The 22,578-nt window shown below is 41.3% G+C and overlaps 1 long non-coding RNA gene across 1 annotated transcript in view; it reads right to left on the bottom strand.

Moving 5' to 3' along the window:
- The window catches only part of LOC308310557, a 42,772-nt gene extending 20,561 nt beyond the window's left edge, over positions 1-22,211 (bottom strand). The window contains exons 1-2 of the long non-coding RNA XR_013963517.1: positions 21,645-22,211; positions 16,354-16,421 (exon numbers count right to left, since the gene is read on the bottom strand). This is a non-coding gene — a long non-coding RNA (uncharacterized lncRNA). The remainder of the gene's footprint in view (positions 1-16,353; positions 16,422-21,644) is intronic.
- Positions 22,212-22,578: the final 367 nt, after the last annotated feature.

Genomic DNA, 22,578 nt, shown 5'->3' with positions numbered 1-22,578 from the left:
AAAGAAGGAAATCAATTAATTAAATGTTCACTTATTAATAGGTTCATTATTAGTCTAAATATATAAATTTACGCAAGATAACCTTACAAAGGCAAAACTAAATTGGACACAATTACTTTCTAAAACAAGTCTGTCCTGGATGGGACTCGCCAGACGTAAAAACAACACACACACACACACACACACACACACACACACACACACACACACACACACACACACACGCGCGCTAAAAGAAAATAGATACTCATAATTTCTAAATACAGGCAGCTTTTTAGTACACATTGGTAAAATTGAAAACCTACAGATCTTTTAGTTTGGGATTAACACTAACAAGCTATAGAAAAAGCAGTAAAACTGTGGAATTGAAGATTACTGAGTAAATCATTTTGTACAATGCAAAAAAAACATTATTACATAGAAATGTAAAGTTTTTAAGACATTTATTAGTGAGTGAGATTATTTTCCTCAGACTCTGAAATAAACTGTTCAAAAGGCTATTAATTCAGGATCCTGAAACTGTTTAGGTTTTGGTCAGCCACAAAATATGTAATTATCACTAGAATAGCATATCGATTTGAATTTTAGCCCGACTCTACTCTGTATCTCCCCTTATTAAAATTCACCTTTTGTAAAATGCAACCTTTACTGTTGCAATATGCATGTTTCACCTGTTACATTTATACATTGATTTAAATTGCAAACATATAGTTTGAATAATGCCATAGTTTTTCAACTTTTTTTCAACTATTCTGTCATGCAGATTAACTTAAAAACTTTCAGTCAGTCAGAAGTTTTACATTTGTGCACTTCTTTCGTGCTTCTGTGGTTTTATTACGCAACTTTTGTGATGTTTTTTCATAAAAATTATTTGTAAGATGTATGCAATGCAAAGCCACTTGATCATCATCAGCCGAACGACAGCCAGTAAAATAAATTAAATTGGCACGCCAACATTAAAAAAATGTAATAAAAAGTTAGGCAGAATACACAGTGAACTACTCAGTGTTTAATTTAACCATTCGTAACTCTGAGTAGCACTTATATCCTATGTCACTTATATGACTATATATGTTACTCCGAACAGGCTATTTATTATAAAATAACACTGCGAGTGTACAATTGGACCAAATGGACCAAATGGACCTGTAACAATTTGTACACTCAGAGAGTATAATTAACTCTTACAATTTCACTGTGCATTGATTCTAGCTGATTAAGCTTGGATATTGACTGCAGCTAAAATCCTGCATTAAAATGTATCACTTGGACGGTCATTCACAAACTCACTCACCTCTGGAAACAAAATCCATTCAGAGCAGAGAACATATTCACTAGAGCAAAGGTTGGAAGAACAGAGAGAGAGAAAGTGTTCCCGGACACTAAAACAGCTACATGGAGACGGTACGTACACTGCTGCCTGTGACCAAGCAGATCTCTACCCCGCTCCCAGGCACATCCTCCCAGACACCCCTCTCTCATTAAAATAAGGGCAGTGCTCTGGGAAAACCATCGTCCTACTTTTCAGTTAACCGTGACACTACCTTGCCTGCTGTGTCACTCTTTAATATTGGCAGGTTCAGAAGGCAGGTTTGTCTTCTTGGTTTCCAGCCCGACGCAAAACGCAAATACGGGAGCCTTCAGCGACAACGGAGATGTATGGTATGCGTCCTTAAAGATGCTTATTTTGTTCAGAATTTCAAATATTTCTAGAAAACAAGCAACAACATGAAATTGACATCAAAAGACATTTTGGTATTTAGGTCATGCTCAAACTGTACTTTGAAACAACATAATGTTATTTAGTTTGTATAGGGAACTGGATCATATACTGTATATAAGGTCAAATATTCACCGTACAAAATGTTTTGCTACAAACTGATCCTCTGGAATGTCTGACAAACGGAGTCCCTTAACACGTACAGGTTAAACACTCACCTTCATCAACTTTTCTAGTCATTGATAATGAACCCTCCGCATGCCTGCTATACTTATAACCGGTTATAAGAAGAAGAAAAAAAGAGAGAACCTTAAAAGAAATAAAATTAACAAAAATTGCCCCCTCATTGTGGAATTAGGGCTAGGTCAGTGGCGTTCTCGGGGAGCGCTCCCTCCTCTTAAAGAGTCGGGGTTGGGATGTGCTGGTGTTGGTTCTATAGCTTGTTGCCACGTTGCACGGCCCACTGCAGCACGGAGCTGCCGGGCCCGTCAGCACAGAACCAGCCCCCACCCCACCCCAAACTACACGTCACCACCCTCCACAATCTGATCTGGATTCTGAGAGCCAAACTCTTTTTCTTCTCTTTTCCTCTTGAGGTTTTGAGAGAATGACAAGTATCTGACCTGCACCTCGGCAATTAAAGATCAAGATCAAGAGGGGATTATTTCTCACTCAATTTGTCAAATGTGTCACACAATTCACCTGAGGAAGGGTTCGGTAATGCTCTGAACAGAACATCTATTTGATTTTATAATGGGTCACTAGTCTAGACGCACAGTCACACCCACACGCGCACGCACGCGCGCACGCACGCACGCACGCGTGTCTGGTGATGTCTGTGTTGTACAAAGCAACACGAGGCATGGAAATAAGTGCACTACACCAGGGATTTCATGTGAACAGAATGACAATTGCTTGATTAAAAATAACGAGAAGCAAGGTCTCTGAAATCGGAGTTATATAAAAGTGTGTGTGTGTGTGTGTGTGTGTGTGTGTGTGTGTGTCCGAATGGCTCACAGAACGACTCAAGGACATATACATATGGAGAGCTAATAGATGATATAGCATCCGTGCAGTCTCGATGATATTTATTTCATCTTTAATTGGATTTTAGTGAGGCTGCTCCCAGTGGGAGGGTGAAACCTGACGTTTCCTTTATGAGATAAAATGTACTGAACATCAGGGGTGTAGTGGGGGGACGGGGACGGCAAAAATATGTTTTTTGACTTGTCGGGAGAGTATGTAGGCCTTTCCCTGGACCTTCTAGCCCCTAGGATGACCCCAGGCCCACCACTTAAAGACCACATGTTAGGGTGCCCGAATATGAAATTAGGTGGTCAAATGAACTGAAACTGAAACAAGGTCAGTAAAGGTCAACGCTTGCTCCTGGGGTCATTTTTAGGGCCTAGGACCCCCAGTGAAGGGTAAAATACTCTTCTTGGTTGTGGGAACAACATATTGAAAGATTGGAGCACAGATCTGTCAGGAAATAAAATATGATCCAAATGGCCCAAATGATGGAGGATGGGGTGTTGGACCTATAGCCTGAAACACCATCTGTGAATATTGGGCTGAGAAGTTCTTTGATTAAGCAGTGTAAACCCTGTTTCTAAATAGGCTATACAGGTCTGCGTGTTTTATAATGCGCGTCGTGCATGTGCACGCAAATGCACGTGCAATCGTGCATATATGCCCGCGCACGTGTCTTATAGGGGCGTCCCCCACTTCTAAAAGTAGCACTATACTACACTGCTGAACATACCACACTGTACATGTCATGCACTGAACATGTACTGGACATACACGCATGCAGGCACTGTATGCACTGACTGTACATGCACTGTACATGCATTGTATGCACTGTACATGTACTGTGTACTGTACATAGGAAGTGAGCATAATTGGACTTTCAACCACCGTTTACTTTAATTTTAGAATTCACACATTTGGTGCTAAGTTTAGGCATATACATTAATCTCCATATTTGTATACAGTCAAATTTAAACACGATTCATTTTCACTTTCTCCTTTTTTAATTTGGTTCCATTAATGGTCCCATTCAAACCATGCCTTATAATTATACCTAATGGATTTGTCAGTGCACACCTCTTCACCTATAATGAGCAGAATGTGTTTTATAGTCAAGTAGAGTGTTTAACAGTCAAAAGTGTTAAGTACAGCATCATAGCCTACTATAGCCTACTATTCATACTACAATGTCCATGCACAGCAAAACCCTCAAGTGTTAATTCAACGCCAAATATACCCATAAGGGTCCATTTGGTTACATGCACACATTCAAATGAACACAGAGGAGTTACGAAAAACAGAAAGTACAACCAAAGTTATAGGACAACGTGGCTCTTTCTTTGCAATCAGTTTAATGCCGTTTATTTTCAGTTTGAGATTATTTATCCGTGTTTTGTGAAAAGGCAACAATGACTGGTTTGTGCATCCTGCCGTGTGTGTGTGTGTGTGTGTGTGTTTGGGCAGGTCAGATTGAGATGGACACATGCCTATTCCCGGAAGGGACATTTGCCAAAATATATATTTTTTTAAAGCAGCAGACCTATGGGCTCACGGCAAGCTTGTGGATCTGCAATTTTTTGTCAAATAAGCGACCTTTGGTGTAAACGGGAAAGAAGTGGTCCGAGTCCAGTTGTATAACTCAGGTCCGTTTCACTAAGACTAGCAGGTTTAAGTGGTTAAGATGCTAGCAGTCATGTGCCTGTCAGCTGCAACAAAAGCCTGCCTATGTAGGGTGCATACAGATGGGCTCCTTTGTGTGCAGTGCATGCTGCACACATCCAGGCCCTCTTTCTCAGAGCGGAGTGCCAGGTCTGGACTGCACTCTGTAGGCCTGCATGGCCACAGGCCTGCTAACACTATAGTGGGCTTCTTTTTTTTTAAACTTTGTGCGACGCATCACTTTGCTTTCATTGTTCAACTTCTTATTTTACTCCGATGCCTTTACTTCACGTCTCATACTTGTTGTATAGTTTAATTTGCCTCACTGAGTCTTTTCCCTCATACATAAGTACTTAGAGATCGGCTATTTTTGGCACGCAATACCGGCACACAACAAAGTATGACTCAGGGATTTTTCCACAGACAAAAAATGCATGTTCTTCAAACAAGATGGAGGTGTGTGTGTGTGGTGAGGTGACATAGGACACGTCGCATAACACAACAGGACACACGGCGAAACACACCGCAACACGACGTTCTATAACAGAAACTGATGACAAAAGCAACAGATCAAAGCTTTTTTGAGCACAATCATGCATATTTAGTCCTGACTGGTAATGACTTCCCTACACCCTTTCAGACAACATGTAGTTACACTACATATAGTGTAAACACGTATATTTTCCATTGCATGTTGTATAAATATTTTCTCCTTCTATATTTGTGTTACACGTACCGACCCAACAGGTCCAATTCTTAACCCATTCTGGGCGGGAACTCCTTTTGGTGTTTTAAGCATTATGTTATACTTTAGCTATTGAAAAATAGCAGATCTACAAGCTCATAGCTACGAGCTTGTAGATCTGCTATTTTTTTTTAATCGTGAAAATGTGGCGGAAATCTTATATATTATTATCTTATATATATTCTTTCAGAGCGAACGTTTTTAACTCAAATCTTTGCTTCTGAGGGGTCCCTGGAACTACATATTTTCAGATGGTGGTCGGTGGCCAATTACATATAGTTTCTGGGGTCCTCGACATGAAATATTGAGCACCACTGATATAGAAACATCAGAAAACTGTCCGAATTTAGAAGACATTTTCTAAAGTCAGGTCAAAATGGGTAAATGTATGTTAATGTATACAGAAAGTGATTAAACCGACCCTGATTTATTGGGATAAGGAAGGGTCGGGTGTATGGGAAATTAATGTCTGGACTGGCTTTTATCAACCGGGACCTGAAGCCAACTTTAATAATAAAGATGTTGAGGCTCCCTGCGTGACTGGGATCAGATGAAGTTTGTGATTTGGTAAGTACAGGTAACTCTATTCTGGCCATGTCATATAGAGCCAAACCCTGGGTGAAAATAGCCAATCTACAAGCTCACGGCGTGTTGGGTGGTGACACGCCGTGAGCTTGTAGACAATTATAGGCGGTTGGTTTCAGCACCAAGATTTGGGGTAGAAGGAAAAGAAAGGGACCAAGTATCAACCCCTGGGGAACACCAAAGTAACATAGGGTATATAAGTGGTATGATGATGATAATATGTGAAACTAATATACAGTGTTGTTTACTATCAGGGTTGAATGCAAAAAGGCAGGTTAAATGATCATTCTCTTAAAGCATATACCCCACATACAATCTATTCTATCCTATATGTATGTATATACTATTCTGGGTCAATGTGAAATATTCTTTAACATCCAAATACTTTAACATCCAAATACATTCAGATGCATTGTCATCTAGGATCATAACCCTTGTGGGTTAAGTTGAGGAAGGTATTAAAGCATGCATAAACTGTCTGCAGGTTGGTTACAATGACTGCATGCGTATATTATTGAGCAGTTCAAGTGAGTTAGTTATTCTGCATTGTGGGAGTCTACACTTTTCATGCATTACTGAGAAACTTGATGTGCAAATGTATGTGTGGACTGAATGAGTCTCAGATAATATCCTGCTGCTTGCTAACCCCAGCCTCGGTATCACATAACATAATAATCTAATAATCATAATCTAAATGACATATTTTAGCCTTTGCGTACGCCTGCAAGGTCGTCAAGGCTATAGGGCAAGCGATACGGCATGTTGTCCGGGTGCTTTAGTGAAGGTTCTGCCAGCTTCCCTGTATCCTCTGATCTCCTTCATGTGGACAAAGCTACTATACATTTCAAGTACGGTATATCCGAAAACTATAGACAATAAAAAAATTATTGATCAAAATAGAGCCTCTTCTGTATGTTTATGTGCATTTAGTAACACAGAAGAGAATTTTACAATATATATTGTGGTCCAGAGATAGAAATGCCATTAAATGGGGGTCTGTGTAGCGTAATGCATGTCAAACTGGGGGTCCTTGAAATGAAAATGTTTGAGAATCACTGCTAGAGCCGTGAAAATCTTCTGTTATGCGGGTCGCTGGCATATGTTTTCAAATGGGGGTCCGCGGCCAAATAAATGTCGATTTGGGGGTCCTTGACATGAAAACGTTTGGGAACAACTGCCTTACAACACTGGTTCTCAACATAGGGTCTGGTCCTTGAGGCTCTCCAGGTGGTCCCCAGGATAATGGTTGATAGTTTGGAACCAAAGGGACCCTTAGGGAACTGTAAGGGTGACGAAACTGTAACTATAACTTTGCAAACTCCCAGAGATAAATTAATATTTTACAGTGTAGAACTGTAGACCATGGGTCCCAGAGATCAAAATAGTATCAAAAGATTCATGACCTAATTCATATGAAACTGGGTGTCCTTGAAATTAAAAAGGTTGAGAATCACTTACAGAGACACCTGACAATTTGTAATTGTACCGTTTCTTCTTCCTATAGTTAAAATTACTTTCTCCCACTTCTACACCATTTTTAGCACTATTCCATAAGAGTTTTGAATGAGTAGTGCTGGAATAGGCTGTGTTTATCCATGCTGTCATTGAGGAGATGACGAAATCCATTCATTCAAAATGTCAAGACTTCAGACTGTGTGCAACGTGTTACGTATTTCTCTGGAAATAGCGGATGACAGAAGTCATTTTGTCATGCTCACAGTGAAGCCGTTTAAGGCGCAATTAGACCTTGCAAATCCCCTCACCGTTCGGCAACATGTTACCCATTTTATTAAGAGGGTTATTATTCTAGGCTCAGGAAATAAAACTGCATGACACCCCCCCCCCCCCCCCCTCAAGTTCTCTCTCACTTTCTTTGTCTCTCTCTCTCTCTGGCACTATCTCTCCCGAACGCACTCGCGCACGCACGCACGCACACAAACTCTCGCAGTCATCCAAACTAGCCAAAGCAATAAGTTGTATGTTAATTAAGCCTTTGTCACCATCGCCCCAAGATTATTACCCCACACCCCACTGGCACCAAGTGCACACATGCACACACACACGCACACACACTACACGCGCACACACACACACACACACTACCTGGACAAGCTATGGTGGCTGCCAACCCCGCCAACCCCGACGTTGACAGGGACAATGTGCGCGAGAAATATCGGCACCCTGCCGTGTTCCGCTGTTTTGTTTTGTTCCCCAACCCCCCGCTGTGCCAGGGATCCCCTATTGACCTGTTAAACCTACGTGACTGGAACAAATGCAAATGGCGCTGACTTGTTCACACAAAATACTAAAGACCCATTCAAATGAGGCCCCTGCCACAACAATGCATGGATGGCCTAGACCTAGAGCCTCCACTGGGCGCTGGGGCGGCCTCCGGTCTGACGGAAAGAGAGAGAGAGAGAGAGAGAGAGAGAGAGAGAGAGAGAAAGAGAGAGAGAGATAGGCAGGGAGGGAAATAGAGGGGGAGACACAGAGACAGAGGGGAAGGGGAGAGAAGTAATGGGGGGTGGGTGCCGTTTTTGAGACATTGTGCGATTCATTCTAGCTGTCTGGTGGAAAGCGACCATCCACTTTCATTACATGCAAACGTGCGCACAAACGTGCGCACAAACGTGCGCACACACACACACACACACACACACACACACACACACACACACACACGCATCCAAACACATCCAAACACAGGCCACAAAGTAAGGATATACGTTACACCTGCATAGTAATTCTCCCCAGGCTGAATGGCGAACACACAGCGAGCTATAGCGCACCGAACTTAACCCTGTAATTACTACTGTACGTAATACTTTGTAATTGAATGCCAATGGAGCCGAACTGTCCCTGTTATCAGGCCCGCCCCTGACACCAGCTAATCCACATGAACCCAAAACCTGCTGGCCACTCACATCCCCGGCGCCGGGTGTTCCATTCTGATGTACGGTCAGTCAGTGGCTATCCCATTACAGCAGAGGTGGAAGAAGTACTTTGATTTGTTTTACTTAGTAAAAGTACCAATACCACAATATAGCCTACCAAAATAAGTCCTGTATTCCAACTAATTCCAGTAATTCGAATTACTTTGGTTGAAAATGTCAAAGTATTGTCACCAGAATAAATACCAAAATAATACTCGATATGCAGAATGTCCCATTTGTGCCAGGTTTTTCAAAATGTTTTCTAAACCAAATGGACACACTCTCAAGTACGCTAAATTGTATTTATTGTAAGCAAAGCCCTTGAGTAAAAGTACGTAGCTTCTTTCTACCACAGAACTACAGTAAATATCGTTTCTGGTGGGCGGAAACCATGTCAAGTCCAAAACCATTAGAAAACCAAAATATGGAGATACAAGGTTTCTGCCCGACAGCGGCCACATCATAACCTGACCTCTAGCTAGACCATCTTCAACTGCTTATCCGTAGTCGGGTCATGGGGGTAAAAGCTCCATATTTTCCTCTCCAGATTAACATTAGTAAGAAGAAAACTAATTTTGGACGCTTGTATTCAGATATTCGCAACCTTATTCTTTCGGTCATGACCCACACTTCATGACCATAAGTGAGAGTAGGAAAGATTGCTTGGTATAGACAGAGAGATTTGCCTTCTGGCTCAGCTCGCTTTACGTCACAACAGTGCGGTACAGCGACTGCAATACCGCGCCTGCTGCTCACAGGAACCCTAGCATCCCGATTATGGCAAAAACAACCAATGTAGATGCTCACAACATTTGATAGGAACAGCTACTGTGTACATACTGCAGACAGGCTGGGAACAGCTATGCAATGCAACTATCATAGTATTTATAGTGGATGCTAATTTGCAACACCTGTCCCTAGTCAGTCTCTTTTTTTCATGTCCCCTTGGCTGATATCAAACTCTGGTAGTAATTAGATATCTCTAAAATGATTGTTGGAACAGTAATATCCAACCACAATGTCTTGGTTCGATTCTGACTGGAGACCTGTGATAGTTGAAGCGTAGTTCTAATCTAGTTCATAGAAAAGAATACCAGCACTTGTTATATCCAATAGGATTCTTGTTTATTTTTCAATTTCCCCCCGCAGCAAGCAACATACGGATGTTTCGGCCCGGAGGCCTTCCTCAGCGTGAATCTGAACAACATGGAGTCGGTGTCACTTATAAAGGGGACCTGAGTGCCCTGCACAAAGCGGTCAGATTGCACCCTAACTCACATTATTCATAATATTACCAATTGACATGCTAACTCATTTTCCCACATGGAGTACATTACAACAAGAAAAATAAAAATAAATAAAGAAAACACATAAAAACAACATACAAAATACACAATTTACACATTACAATTTGATCTTTTAAGATACCTCTTGGAAGCCCTATCACGGTAACTGACCCTGTGCAGGTCTCTAAGACCCCTGATCTGACAGACTCAGATTGTTCACCATTCTAAAAGATAAAGATTTTCAGAGACAGTATTAAAAACACCCAAGTAATTAACACCTTTCGGGTGTTCAGTTTGTAAGTTGTGTATCCACCATCCTTCTCTCTATAAAATTAATTTCTCCCGATCCCCACCTATAGAGGGTATGCGCCCACCTCATTAAAGTGTCTATAGCGACTGGAGATTTCTCATCCTTGTTCCTAATATTACTCTTATGTTCTGTAATCCTTACTTTAAATTCTCTTTTGTATCACAAACTTAGTCTTACAGGTGATAATACTCTTGACCTCAATCTTTTTTACCAGAATGTGTGTCTAATATATGATTTCCTCTGATCATTGCATTGCAATGAACACTGCTCGAACATGGAAAGTTAAGTTACCCATAGGCAAATCTGACATCAAATGGGACGGGATGGGAATAAACAAGAATCATATTGGATATAACGTGAGTGCTGGTATTCTTTTCTATGAACTGTATCTACGTACTGTATCAACTGTACCCAAGCCGTGCACCCGTCACTCTATTACTTGGAACTACTCAACTGAGTGCTTGCTTCTCCTCATTTCTTCTTGTTCTAATCTAGGCCATCAATACAATTACACCACAGCCTATACTGAGCAAAACATCTTTAACTCCATACATGTATGGAGTTGTTTATTGATTGTTGTTTTTGAGGGGCGCTAGCCCCTCCTATATAGTGTAGATTTCCGTCTTGCACAAACATTACATTTAAAACGTCATATGTAGACGAGCAAATCGGACATTTTTGTCCTATACACAAAGGAAGATTCCATCGACAATAAATCGATGATATACGATGATAAGAGTGCCCCTCACTTCATACGGGTGTGATTTTTATAATTATTATGCGCCGTTATGTTTTATGCGGACTGGACTCTTGGAAGATTAGCCCATTATGGGCTAAAAGAAATCCAAGTCAAATTAGAGCCGTAGCTAACCTGACATTATTGCTGTGCTCCAACCATGATCACATAACACATAGCAGTGCTAGGATTACCGTACAGTGCATCCATCCACTAAAGTGTTAGAGTTTTAGCATTACATGTCTTACCTCACAACCTCAATGCTATTCTGCAGACAGATCTCATTTCATATTGGCGATAAGGTTATGTGGGTAACTGTAATCCTTCAAATGGTGCTCATCTCATTTTTGAAACATGCAACTTCAATTGTGTGCGGTTGCCTGTCATTGTGTTTTATTTAATTATTTCTTTGTTTAGTCTTTAAAAGCCTGTTGAGTTTTTTTTTTCTTCTTTTAGAAAATTTGTTTTTCTGGTGAAGGGATGCATGTGTTTGGTCCGACGTACTAACAGTCCTACAGTCATGAGTCCGACACCATATCCAAAACCAAACACTAAACCTAACCTCACAGGACGCCACGCCACGTACGGGTTTTTACCATGTCAAATGTTAGTTGTAATCTGCCACGCATGTTGGGAGCCACCAGTTAGTTTTAAACCACCACTGGTTAGTTTTAACCTGCCGCATATGTCGGGGGCCTGCACGGGTGAGTTTTAACCCACAGCACGGGTTAGTTGTAACTGGCAGCGCATGTCGGGAGCGCCGGTGTTGTCGAACTAATGCCTGTTGGGCTGTTAGTATGTCTAACAAACGTACGCACCCCCTGGTGGAGATGGGTTAGGGAAAGGGAAAGCTTTGTTTGTCCCACAGGGGAAATTCAGCTTCACCTATAGCTGTGTGTTCTGAGTACCAGACTGGCTCTCTGCCCACTAAGCTACACAATTCTATGTTATCTCTTGACCTCTTGAAATTGGTATCCTGACCTGAAAATGTATTTTCTATTAAAAGAGTTGGAGACAGATATTGCTATGGCAATATAGAACTATTTCATGTCTGGACTAGTCTAATTCTGGACAACTGGATACCAAATTACTCAACGACGGGCACCACACTCCCTCAAGTCTGTGGCGCTGCACATGCAGTTTGAAGTTGGTCGGCCCCATTATATGGCCATATTTTCCATGTATTTTTATTTACTGTTATGTTTAATGATAGAATACTGCAGATATTGTGTTAACCCTGTAGAAGTGTTAAAGCAAGTTGAATCAAAAAACTTGACACAATTGCTATATTGAATAGAAACTAATATTAGTTTTACTGCATGTTGAACATATTGACAACTTACTGAAATGATATGGCCACAGTTTAAACTAAATATAATCAGGTCAGGAGGTACTATATTGCAACTCTCGACGCCATTACTTATTTGTAATGTATTATTCTTAAATGTGATTCATAGCATCATATGCTTGCTATATGGTTGTTTTCTAAGCAAAATGGTATTGGTCAGTTGTGGAAAAACATCAACTTAAAGTAACATCAAAGTAAAAGGAATTAAAAAGTGTCAAAATGTACTTAAAGTACAGAAAGTAAAAAGTACTCATTATGCAAAATGCCCCATTTCACAAGTTTTCAAATGTATATAAAAAAGATCTTTTGGAAATAGCAGATCTACAAGCTCACAATGTGACGCATTGTGAGCGTCACATTGTGAGCTTGTAGGATGGCTATTTTCAAATTGCCGAAATGTATATGGATTGGATCAAGCGGAATCTTGAAGGCATGCGCCTCTGATTGGCCTACCGAATGTCCCCTTCCGTTCTTTCGTTTTGCTTCCGCTATGCTTCGCAAGGAATCTCGGGAAAGCTGGCCAATGCAATCACGCATCGCCATCGCCTCCCCCGTTGCCTCCATGTTGCCTTCTGTTGAGATACAGACGCCCCAGAGCCGGGTTTACAGTACGAGACAACTTACCTGACAAAAACACCCATCTAGTTTGATGTGTGAGTTAAAAACCACATCGATAAGAATTAATTTCAGCTATACTATTTGAGGTCAGCTATGCCACTAATGTCTCAAACTAGGCACTGAGCATAGTGACATATTAGGCTTAAACTTAACTTTGACATTGATGTCATCATTTCTCTCAAAATGTCCTATTTCCCACCTTTTAAAAAAGGCCAAGAGATAAGGGACAATTTCTGATATGTACATACTAGTCCATAAATAGACAACAAAGTCAGTTGCTTTTAAGTATATGGAAATTACTTAAAATGATAAATGTTCGCCATATTACCTGCTGAAAAAGCAGATGTTTGGATATTAAAATCATGTCTTCATGAGTGGAGGACGTTGCTAGTTGTACATAGTGTATTGACTGCACTTGGTACAATATTGGTAAAAATGTACACTGTTTAAACTAATTAAAAACGAAACTAAATATACTTGGAATTCTCTGGAAACCTTTCTACTGTTAAATGTGAAATTAACTGTACTGTATGTTGATGATGCTATATCCTTGCATTTGTTTATATGGAGCTTGGATTAGTTTACCAGGGTGTGGTGGACTTCTTCCACTCCTGACATGAGAAAACATAATTTACCAGATGATTTGTGAATGTTGGGGTGCGGCACATTTAGCTATTCAAACACAGATTTCCAAAATTATAACATACAGTAGATAGATGATGTTTTCCTGTCTTTAAACATGAATCCAGCACACTGACGTCTAGGGATGAGTGAAATTATTCTACCACACAAAAGAGATTCATACAATTACAACTACACAATTTAGGCATTTAGCAGACACTCTCATCCAGAGTGACTTACAGTGCAAGATCAGAGGAATAGCATAGATTTTACCGCACAATGTTATGATTTACGACTACTAAAGCTCATGTTGTTGTAATCAACTCCAAGGTGGGGAGAGAGAGAGAGAGAAAAAAGAAAATCATAAATCATAATCTGACCGCCTCGTTTCTTCCCAGAAGAGTCTTGCGTGTGTACTGTATTCAAATACCTCTAAGTCACCCACACAATTATGGCATCATTCCACAATCGAAGACGGACATGGTTCCCTTTTCACTCTGGCCCCTTTTCCACTGCTTGGTTCCCAATGGGAACCGGTTCAGTTATTTTTGGTTCTTAGTCCATGAGCCAGAGTTCCAAATTGGATTGTTAATTATGAATTGAGTGTGCAAAACCATACATTAGATTGTTATCACCATGACACTTCCCCAATTGATTACTTACACGAAGACAATGATTTAATGTATTACAAATTTTAATTTTTTAAATATGCAAATTAGGCATTACGTAACAGAAAACAGAAAATATGTAAAAGCTACTACTGTGGAAGTAATGTATTAATTACATTATTAATTAATTATTATTAGTAAAGTATTAATTTACTCGTATTGATCCTATAAACAATTTAATATACCGGTAGGTCTAGTTTTTCCCACCAATTTTGGAGCTCTGGCTCATGGACTAAAAATCAAAAAGAACTGAACCGGTTCCCATTGGGAACCAACCGGTGGAAGGGGGGTCTCTGGGACTCATGCATGGTACTGACAGCATTTCTGGACTCACAACTTATGAGCTTGTAGATCTGCTATTTTCACTATTAAAAGTTGGGTTTTTTTTGCCTATAATGAGTAATGACATGCCAAAAAGGTGGCATGGTTGGAGGTAGATAAACGTAAAACATTCTATTCCTCACCGTTGTTTCCACTGAGCTCAGATTCTACACCTAAGATGACTATTTATATGTCTACCTTTAGATGCTAAATGAATATAATCAACACTGTCAAGTACGTATCTGCTAAAATAATGTAGTTGTATCATATTTTGCTGAGGCATGGAGTTTGATGCACACGTAGGGCATAATAGACAAAATCAAGTATCACGATACGTTTTATGATATTGTGGGGATTACTATTAGTGCTCTCACAACAAATTTACACAATTATTTTTTTAAATACAAATAATCCTCAGTAATGCCTACAGTACTAAAATGGTAAAGGCAAATAATACAGCTAGAACAGTCAGGTAAATTCAGAAACTGATCTCACTTAAAGCGGCACTATGTGTCCAATCTGTATGGTAGAACAGTGGTTCTAGGGGTCCTTGAGGGAGTTCCAGGGGGTCCCAAACGTAGGGACTTCTTATGGATCTGTAATTCTGAGTGTACAAATGGAACTTCTACACTCTCAAAGTTTAATTAACATTGATTTTACAATATAAAGTGGGGTCCCAGAGAGAGAAATGCCATTAAATGGGGGACTATAGACTAATATGCATGTCAAACAAATTAAACGGGTTGAGAATCACTGCTAGGGCCGTAAAACTTTTCTCTTATGTCTCTCTAGCATATCTCTTCAAATGGGGGTGCATGGGGCTAATTGGTGTCAATTTGGGGGTCCTTGACATGAAAAAGTTTGGGAACCACTGTGGTAGAGTATGTTAATACAAAATAACTTATACAATTGGGGTGGTTGTATTTTGTCTTTTTTGTATTTTGAGACATTTAGATCGTGTCAAAGGTCTCACCCAGACACGAATGTGAGGTGAGGGACGATGTTAGGAGCTCAATAAAAAAAATCAGCGCGACCTCGTGCTAACGATATTTGCGCTTCTGATGAGAGAGTAGCGACGCGTTATTATGTATCCCACCAACGTTCTAGGAAAGCCCTGCTGTGATTGGCCAGTAGTCGCTGTGATTGACAGTTCTCATTTCTTATTCACAACTATGCCTAACCTAACCCCTAAACCTAAACTTAAACATCAGTAAAACTATGCCTAAACCTAACCCCTAAACCTAAACTTAAACCTCAGTAAAACTATGCCTAAACCTAACCCTAAAACTAACCCTCAGTCAAACTATGCCTGCCTGTGAGCCAATCAGACACATGTTGAGGCGGGTCTAACCTAGAACATTGACCAATGACCAATTATTACTTCTGGTTGACGGGAGCGAGCGAACGGGACCGGTTCCCGTGCACCCTGTTGGCACTGGTGCCAGAGTGCCGGAGTCAAATAGCAGACGATATCTCGTCTAATATCCCAATATCGTATAATACGGATATACCACGGATATTCACACACACTATATACTTCATTGTATCTCTACAAGCAAAATTTAGCAATATATATATATATATATATATATATATTTATTTTAGTTTTTTTATTTGCGAACATCTTCACCTACAATAACATGACGACAATAGGGGCACCCGGTTGAAAATTATCTTCTAGCGAGTACTGGCTTGATATTGATAAGACTTGAGAGTTGGATCTGTGCACAGTTCCCTTTCTACAAACTATTGTGAAGTGCCTGTGAGGGCTCACCTGCAATGCAGTGGTCTGGTCTGGTGGTCTCGTGGTTCCACACCCCTCCTCTCCTCCTCTCTTCTGCCCTACAACAAACACACCCAAATCAAAGCCATGCCACATTGTTACTGTAAATGCTTCACTCTCTATAGCTCAATTTGTACAAAGACCATTGACCAATGAGGGATTAACTGGGGGATTATCTTTTAACAGTGACGACAATTGCAATGTGCAATTAACGGATTATGGCTGTTTTCTTGTACTGTACATTTCACTCTCCTTATGTTTCTGCTGTTGGACAGAAAGACAGATTTTCTGGAAGCAAATATCATTAACCACTTTCAACCTAGTGTTCCTATTGTATGGAATAATGACAAATATTATTAGGGACAAATATTTCATGGATATAACTGAAAAGGGAATTGAAAATGTCACACTTTTTTATTTAAATCTTCAGAAATTGTCAACATTGTGATGCAATTCAACACATTGCACTACAACGCTTTGTGAACAGGCAGATCAGCTATTTTCACTATTGTCATACAACAAAGCACAAATGCTCATAATACTGATAATAGATTGTACATTAGTTTAAAATTTTTACTGCTACTATACCCTCATTATATTCACTGTAGATTCCTTAATAGTTAGTAAATCCTAGTTCAAATGTGTGGTTAAAATGCTCTGTTTTTATTTGAATTCCTCAAAATGTAACATAATGTTTATGTGCAGTATACAGCACAGTACAGATAGACACAAAGGCGCACGCGCGCGCGCGCACACACACACACACACACACACACACACACACACACACACACACACACACACACACACACACACACACACACACACACACACACACACAGTTTCTAACTCATTATGCAGAAATGTAACTGTCCCATTAAATACAGGCAGCTTTTTAGTACACAATGGTAAAATTGAAAACCTACAGATATTTTTGTTTGGGATTAACACTAACAACCTACACACACATTACTATATTTATGTCGAGTGGAATGCTTAGATAAGCATCTAGATCTATATCTTGATTATGACTAAATTGAAAAAATGACTGCAAACCAAATAAATATCTGCCAAAAAAGCTACTTTTAGGCAAAACCAAACCAAACATGTTTCTTATTTCTACTCTAATAAAGCTGCCATGCAGAGTACAGTAAAGTAAACATGTGCAGTGAATGTCCTCGGCGTATACAGTACGTACTGTAGGACACCACACTGGCAGCACTGAAGGTCACAGAGTGTGTAAAAACGCTGAGCGTTACTTCAACTCCAGAGAGCGCCAGATGTAACTAAATGGACCCGTTTGGTTGCATTCGAGCTCCCCCGGTTTCAAGCGTGGGTTTACGAAAGGGTAAATTAACAACTGAGGATTTAGTTACATTAACAATGCGTATATTCTATCTCTTTGACTGCGTGTGTGCTGTGGGAAACGGAACCAGAAGACGTGTTTCATTAATCTGTCTCCGTATTTATTTCCTCGCTGTATAATTCAGTCTCATGCACACTCACTCTCACTCTCTCTCTCTCTCTCTCTCCATTTTCATCTTCCAGTCCTCCAAGCCTCCCCGCTTCTCTCTTCACCCCCACAGATCCCTCCCTCCCTCTCTCTCTCTCTCTCTCTCTCTCTCCCATGGACTGTCCTTAAAACCCACCCACTCGCTCCTCGACATTGCAGTGTATCCTAAAATATAGATGTTCTCTCTGTGCGAGAGAGACACACAGATTTCTTTAAAATCTGCCGGCTCAGCCCAAAATATAAAATGAAGCTTATAGTGAGTGAGTGAGTGAGTGAGTGAGTGAGAGAGAGAAAGATAGAGAGAGACAGAGAGAGAGAGAGAGAGAGGCGAAGGACAGACTGCAGAGAGCTGAATCAGTGCACAGGGCTGGTTCCTTTTTTTCTGATTTTTTTCTCTCTCCCTCCCTCCCTCCCTCCCTCCCTCTCCCCCTCTCTCTCCCTCCCTCCCTCCCTCTCTCTCCCTCACTCTCTCTCCCTCACTCTCTCTTCCCCCCTCCCTCCCCCTCTCTCTCTCTCCCTCACTCTCTCTCTCTCCCCCTCTCTCTTTCTCTCTCCCTCTCTCTCGCTCTCTCAAATGATTCAGGGTGGAAAGAAAAGGCCTTTTCCCTGTCCTCAGTTGAACTCCACATCAGCTTCCTGTTATAAGGCAAGGAGGAAACACCCAGAGTTGCTCGTGCACGTGGCTTGTACACGCACTCTTACACGCGCCACGCACGCACAAAGAGGAAGGCCTTCAGTGGATTCTACGCTGCCAGAGAAATTAGGTCAAGCACTTAAATGGCCCTGCACCGAGGTGGCGCAGAGATTTAAAAGAGGAAAAGGCGAGTGCACAAGCCTTGCGCGATCGCGCTCAAGTGTGCACAAATAACCATGCATGCGCACATGCGCCAAACCGCAAAACTGTCCAAATTAGTTATATACAGTATGTGTATATATATATATATATATTCTGTTCATTTAACTGTGTACAAATGGAACCAAATGGAGCCGTAACATTTGCACTCTCAAGTGTGTTAAATTAACACGAAGGATTTTACTGTGCATTCATGAAGCGATTGACAGAGTGACGGCAGCATCTGTGCTACTCTATACAGTCCAGATTTGGACAGGACAGGACAGGACAGGACAGGGACCTGTCCTCCCTGACCTGAAATGCCCCGGATCCTGGAACAGCGGGGCCTCACTCGGCGACATCCCATCTAATCAACTATTCATAGAAGGGATGGACTGTGGTCTGTCTGAGCTCTGCGTTTAAGGTTTCAATCAATTGCATCATGCGAGAGGAGAGATGGGGAGATGCAGAGAGAGAGAGAGAGAGAGAGAGAGGTGTATGGATGGGAGGAGGTGTGGAGGGTGGGAGCGTTATGGACAATGGTGGCAGAGGTTCTAACAAACAAGTATAATGCAATTTTGGAGAATAGGCTATGGCAGGTTCTGGATTGGATTAGTAAGGGTTCTATCGTCCATGAAGGCAGTCCCTTCATAGACGAATGATAGATGAGCCTGTTGGTTTGGTTGACCATGACCATGGCCAATAACCAGCAGCCATTATGAAATCAACATTCGAATGTTCAGTTCTCAACCTCGATCACGAACATGAAAAGGCTGCTCTCTGCGTTATTATAAGCAGCAAACACAATTTTACTTTTAATATAATCAACTAAGCCATTAGTTGACAAATTACAATGACTATACGAGGACTACAAATGTATTTAGTGGAGGATAGCAAGCCCGGAAAGGCTCAACTGTGGTTTGACCTCTGCTTGTTCAAAAGTACAATGGCACAAATGTTCTGTTTATAGGGGCGAGTGTGTCATATAGCAATGCTGTGTGGAGGGAGACCGGTATTATGGGACAACGGGTCATGTTGATCCAGTTCATATATTTTGACTTCTGAGTTCTGAACGCTCAGTCAGTTCCTCTTTCCAAAGAGACAGAGACAGAGTAAAAAAGGAGAGAGAATGTGGTCCAACATGGCACAACCACCATGGTTCTGTCATCTCTTCTTTCTTCTTGGGAAACATCAGATTGACACTCCAGCATGAGCATATACTCTTTCCTAGCCACCCAGCCCTCCAACCCACACCATCGGTGAAGGCCTTTAGAGTACACATGCACTTCTAAACGTTTGACTTTGTACACAAGTTTAAAAAGTGTGCATGTTTATTGTTTACAGAGGTGGTTTGGATGAGACCAAGCCACAGGAAAAAAACCAACTGAAACGTTATCGTTGGCATGAAACCGTGTATAGGCATAAACATCATTTTACAAATGACATTGTGGGACCTCGCAAGGAAGGCATAAGGCTGTGCAGTCGCTGCATGGGAGACATTAAATGCTATATGCTTGTCTATAGCATATAGATTATTATGTAATCATCTCTTTACATAATATCCATAATGACATTTTGGATATTTTTTGCTTCACAGACAAAATATATATATATATATATATATATATATATTATTTATATAACCAGCTTTTTTAAACTTATAAACAAGCAGGAGAAAAGTATTTGTTCTGCTTGTGTAATTGTTTTATATTACATTATGATGATCTACTTTTAGAAAACATGCCGAATACATAATTGGCCACATTGTCCTTTAATTAAGTTACACATCCTAACTGGTGAATGTTCAGTTCAGTTCTTGTGAATTGCCTGAGACTTTAAGTCCCACATCAAGCAGCCAATAAATTATAGTCCACATGAAGACTATGTCCAATAAAATCGACAAAACTAACTTAGATTTACCCACTTGAATTATTAAAAAGAAGGTTCCACTATATATATATATATATATATATATATATATATATATATATATATATATATACACACACACATTAAATGTTCAACACTATTGTGGGAGTGGGAAGATGTGTATCGTGATTCGTGACTCCTTTTAACGATTAAAAATACATTAAAACTATACTGGTGCATTCGCTCCGCGTTCTCAGATTTCAGCGAGAGTACAATTTAATCTAATCAAACAACTTCTTTGAGGGAAGCCACAGGGACATATAGGCTAAGGGGGGGGGGGGGGGGGCGCACAATTAAACCATATGTTTCCATGTCTCTCATTGCCCCGATCATCTAAGGCGACATGACTATTCTAATTAAAAGCACATTTGTTTTTCACCCCAAATCCAACAAATTGAGAGCACGAAGTATTTTCCATTGGATTACTTTGTTTGGACGTGGTGTGATCCGGTTTCGCTGCTGCGTATATATCTCCGTTTGCATCGGGGACACAAAGACAGACAGATTATGCGTCTCTGCAGTCTGAAGGGACACCGGGACGTGGAGGCGACCTCTTTCCCGAACTGCGAGAGAATGTTGCAGGCAGCTGAGCGCAGTTCACATTAGCCTACATTTGATCAATGTCCAAGGCTACAACAAAGTGGGTGACGACGTTTTCTACACGTAACAGTAATTTACCCACGATCATCATCAGGAGCGGACGATATAGGATGTTCCGCGCGTAAAACTTAAGTCCCTCAAGACGGCCGGTTGTCAGTGACTCCAAATGGTGTCACTCACCGACAAAATCTCCGCGACGTCGCAAAACACCGTCTACATTTGTTGTTGCATTTATTAGGCTACATTCTATCCTGCACCAGGAATGTATAGCCTAGGCTATGCCTATCGCAATCTGGAAAACAATTAAGGATTCCTAATCCTGCCCACCCCTCAAAAATAGGTGAATTCAGTAATAAAGCCAGGCTATAATAATAATAATATTAATAATATATTAATAATTATACGCACCGCTCTGCCTGGTGGTTCAAGTTCAGGTTGGAGTCCTGGTCCGTCGCGTCCTCCTCCCCGGGTGCGTTCATGTCCAAGTCCAACGGCGGCTTTTTATTCCCCTAGACGTTTTTACGATCAGCGGCGGCGAGACGATCATCATCGACGACGCGACTATATACTTCACTCCCCGAGCCTCCCTGCGCTATAACATGCTTTATATAATCAGCAGCACGGTGTCGCTTGCCGAAAACAACACATTATATCTCTCACCATCTCGAGCTTGTATATCGGGGCTATTTTTCGGCGAGCGACAGAATCTTTCATTTTTTTTGTTTGTTATCCCGATCCTCGCCCCGTTCTCTTCACAAAAAGAAAATGACAGCGGTAGGTAACGCATTAGAGCTATGGACCAGAGCTAGATAGGTAGGTAGGTACTAGGTAGGCTATGGGTATAGTAGGGATATGGAGGCAGGCTCTTCGGGCATTCATTCAACACGGTCGGTATACATCCTCCGATAATAGCCTAAGAAGAGATCCCCCTCTCTCTCCTTCTTTCTCTCCCCCGACGACAAGGAACAGCCAACCCCAGCCAGTCAGCCAGCCAGCCAGCCAGTCAGGCAGCCGCCGGTGTCCTCACTGAACCTTAGCCGAGGAGCGAGTCGCTCTCCTCGGGTAAGGTTCAGTGAGGACACCGGCGGATCGAGGGAGCGAGCCACGCGCACGTACGTACCCGTACTACGGCAACGGAGCCGCTCATTTTAACTGCACACGCGCGCGCGCACACACCACACACAGTCATACATACGCCAGCCTAGGTTCAACTGAGGTGAACCGCCGTCCCGATATTATACAACACACGGCGATGCTACGGCAGGCGGCACTAGGCAGGCTCGCTGCGGCTGCTCCCTCTGTCTGGGTCTGACTGACTGTATAGTCTGCAGCACCACGTACC

The sequence above is a fragment of the Protomyctophum bolini genome, assembly GCF_963924005.1.
Source record: "Protomyctophum bolini genome assembly, chromosome: 23".
Classification (NCBI taxonomy): domain Eukaryota; kingdom Metazoa; phylum Chordata; class Actinopteri; order Myctophiformes; family Myctophidae; genus Protomyctophum; species Protomyctophum bolini.
The sequence above is the reverse complement of the archived record's forward strand: the minus strand, read 5'-3'. Positions and strand labels throughout refer to the sequence as shown.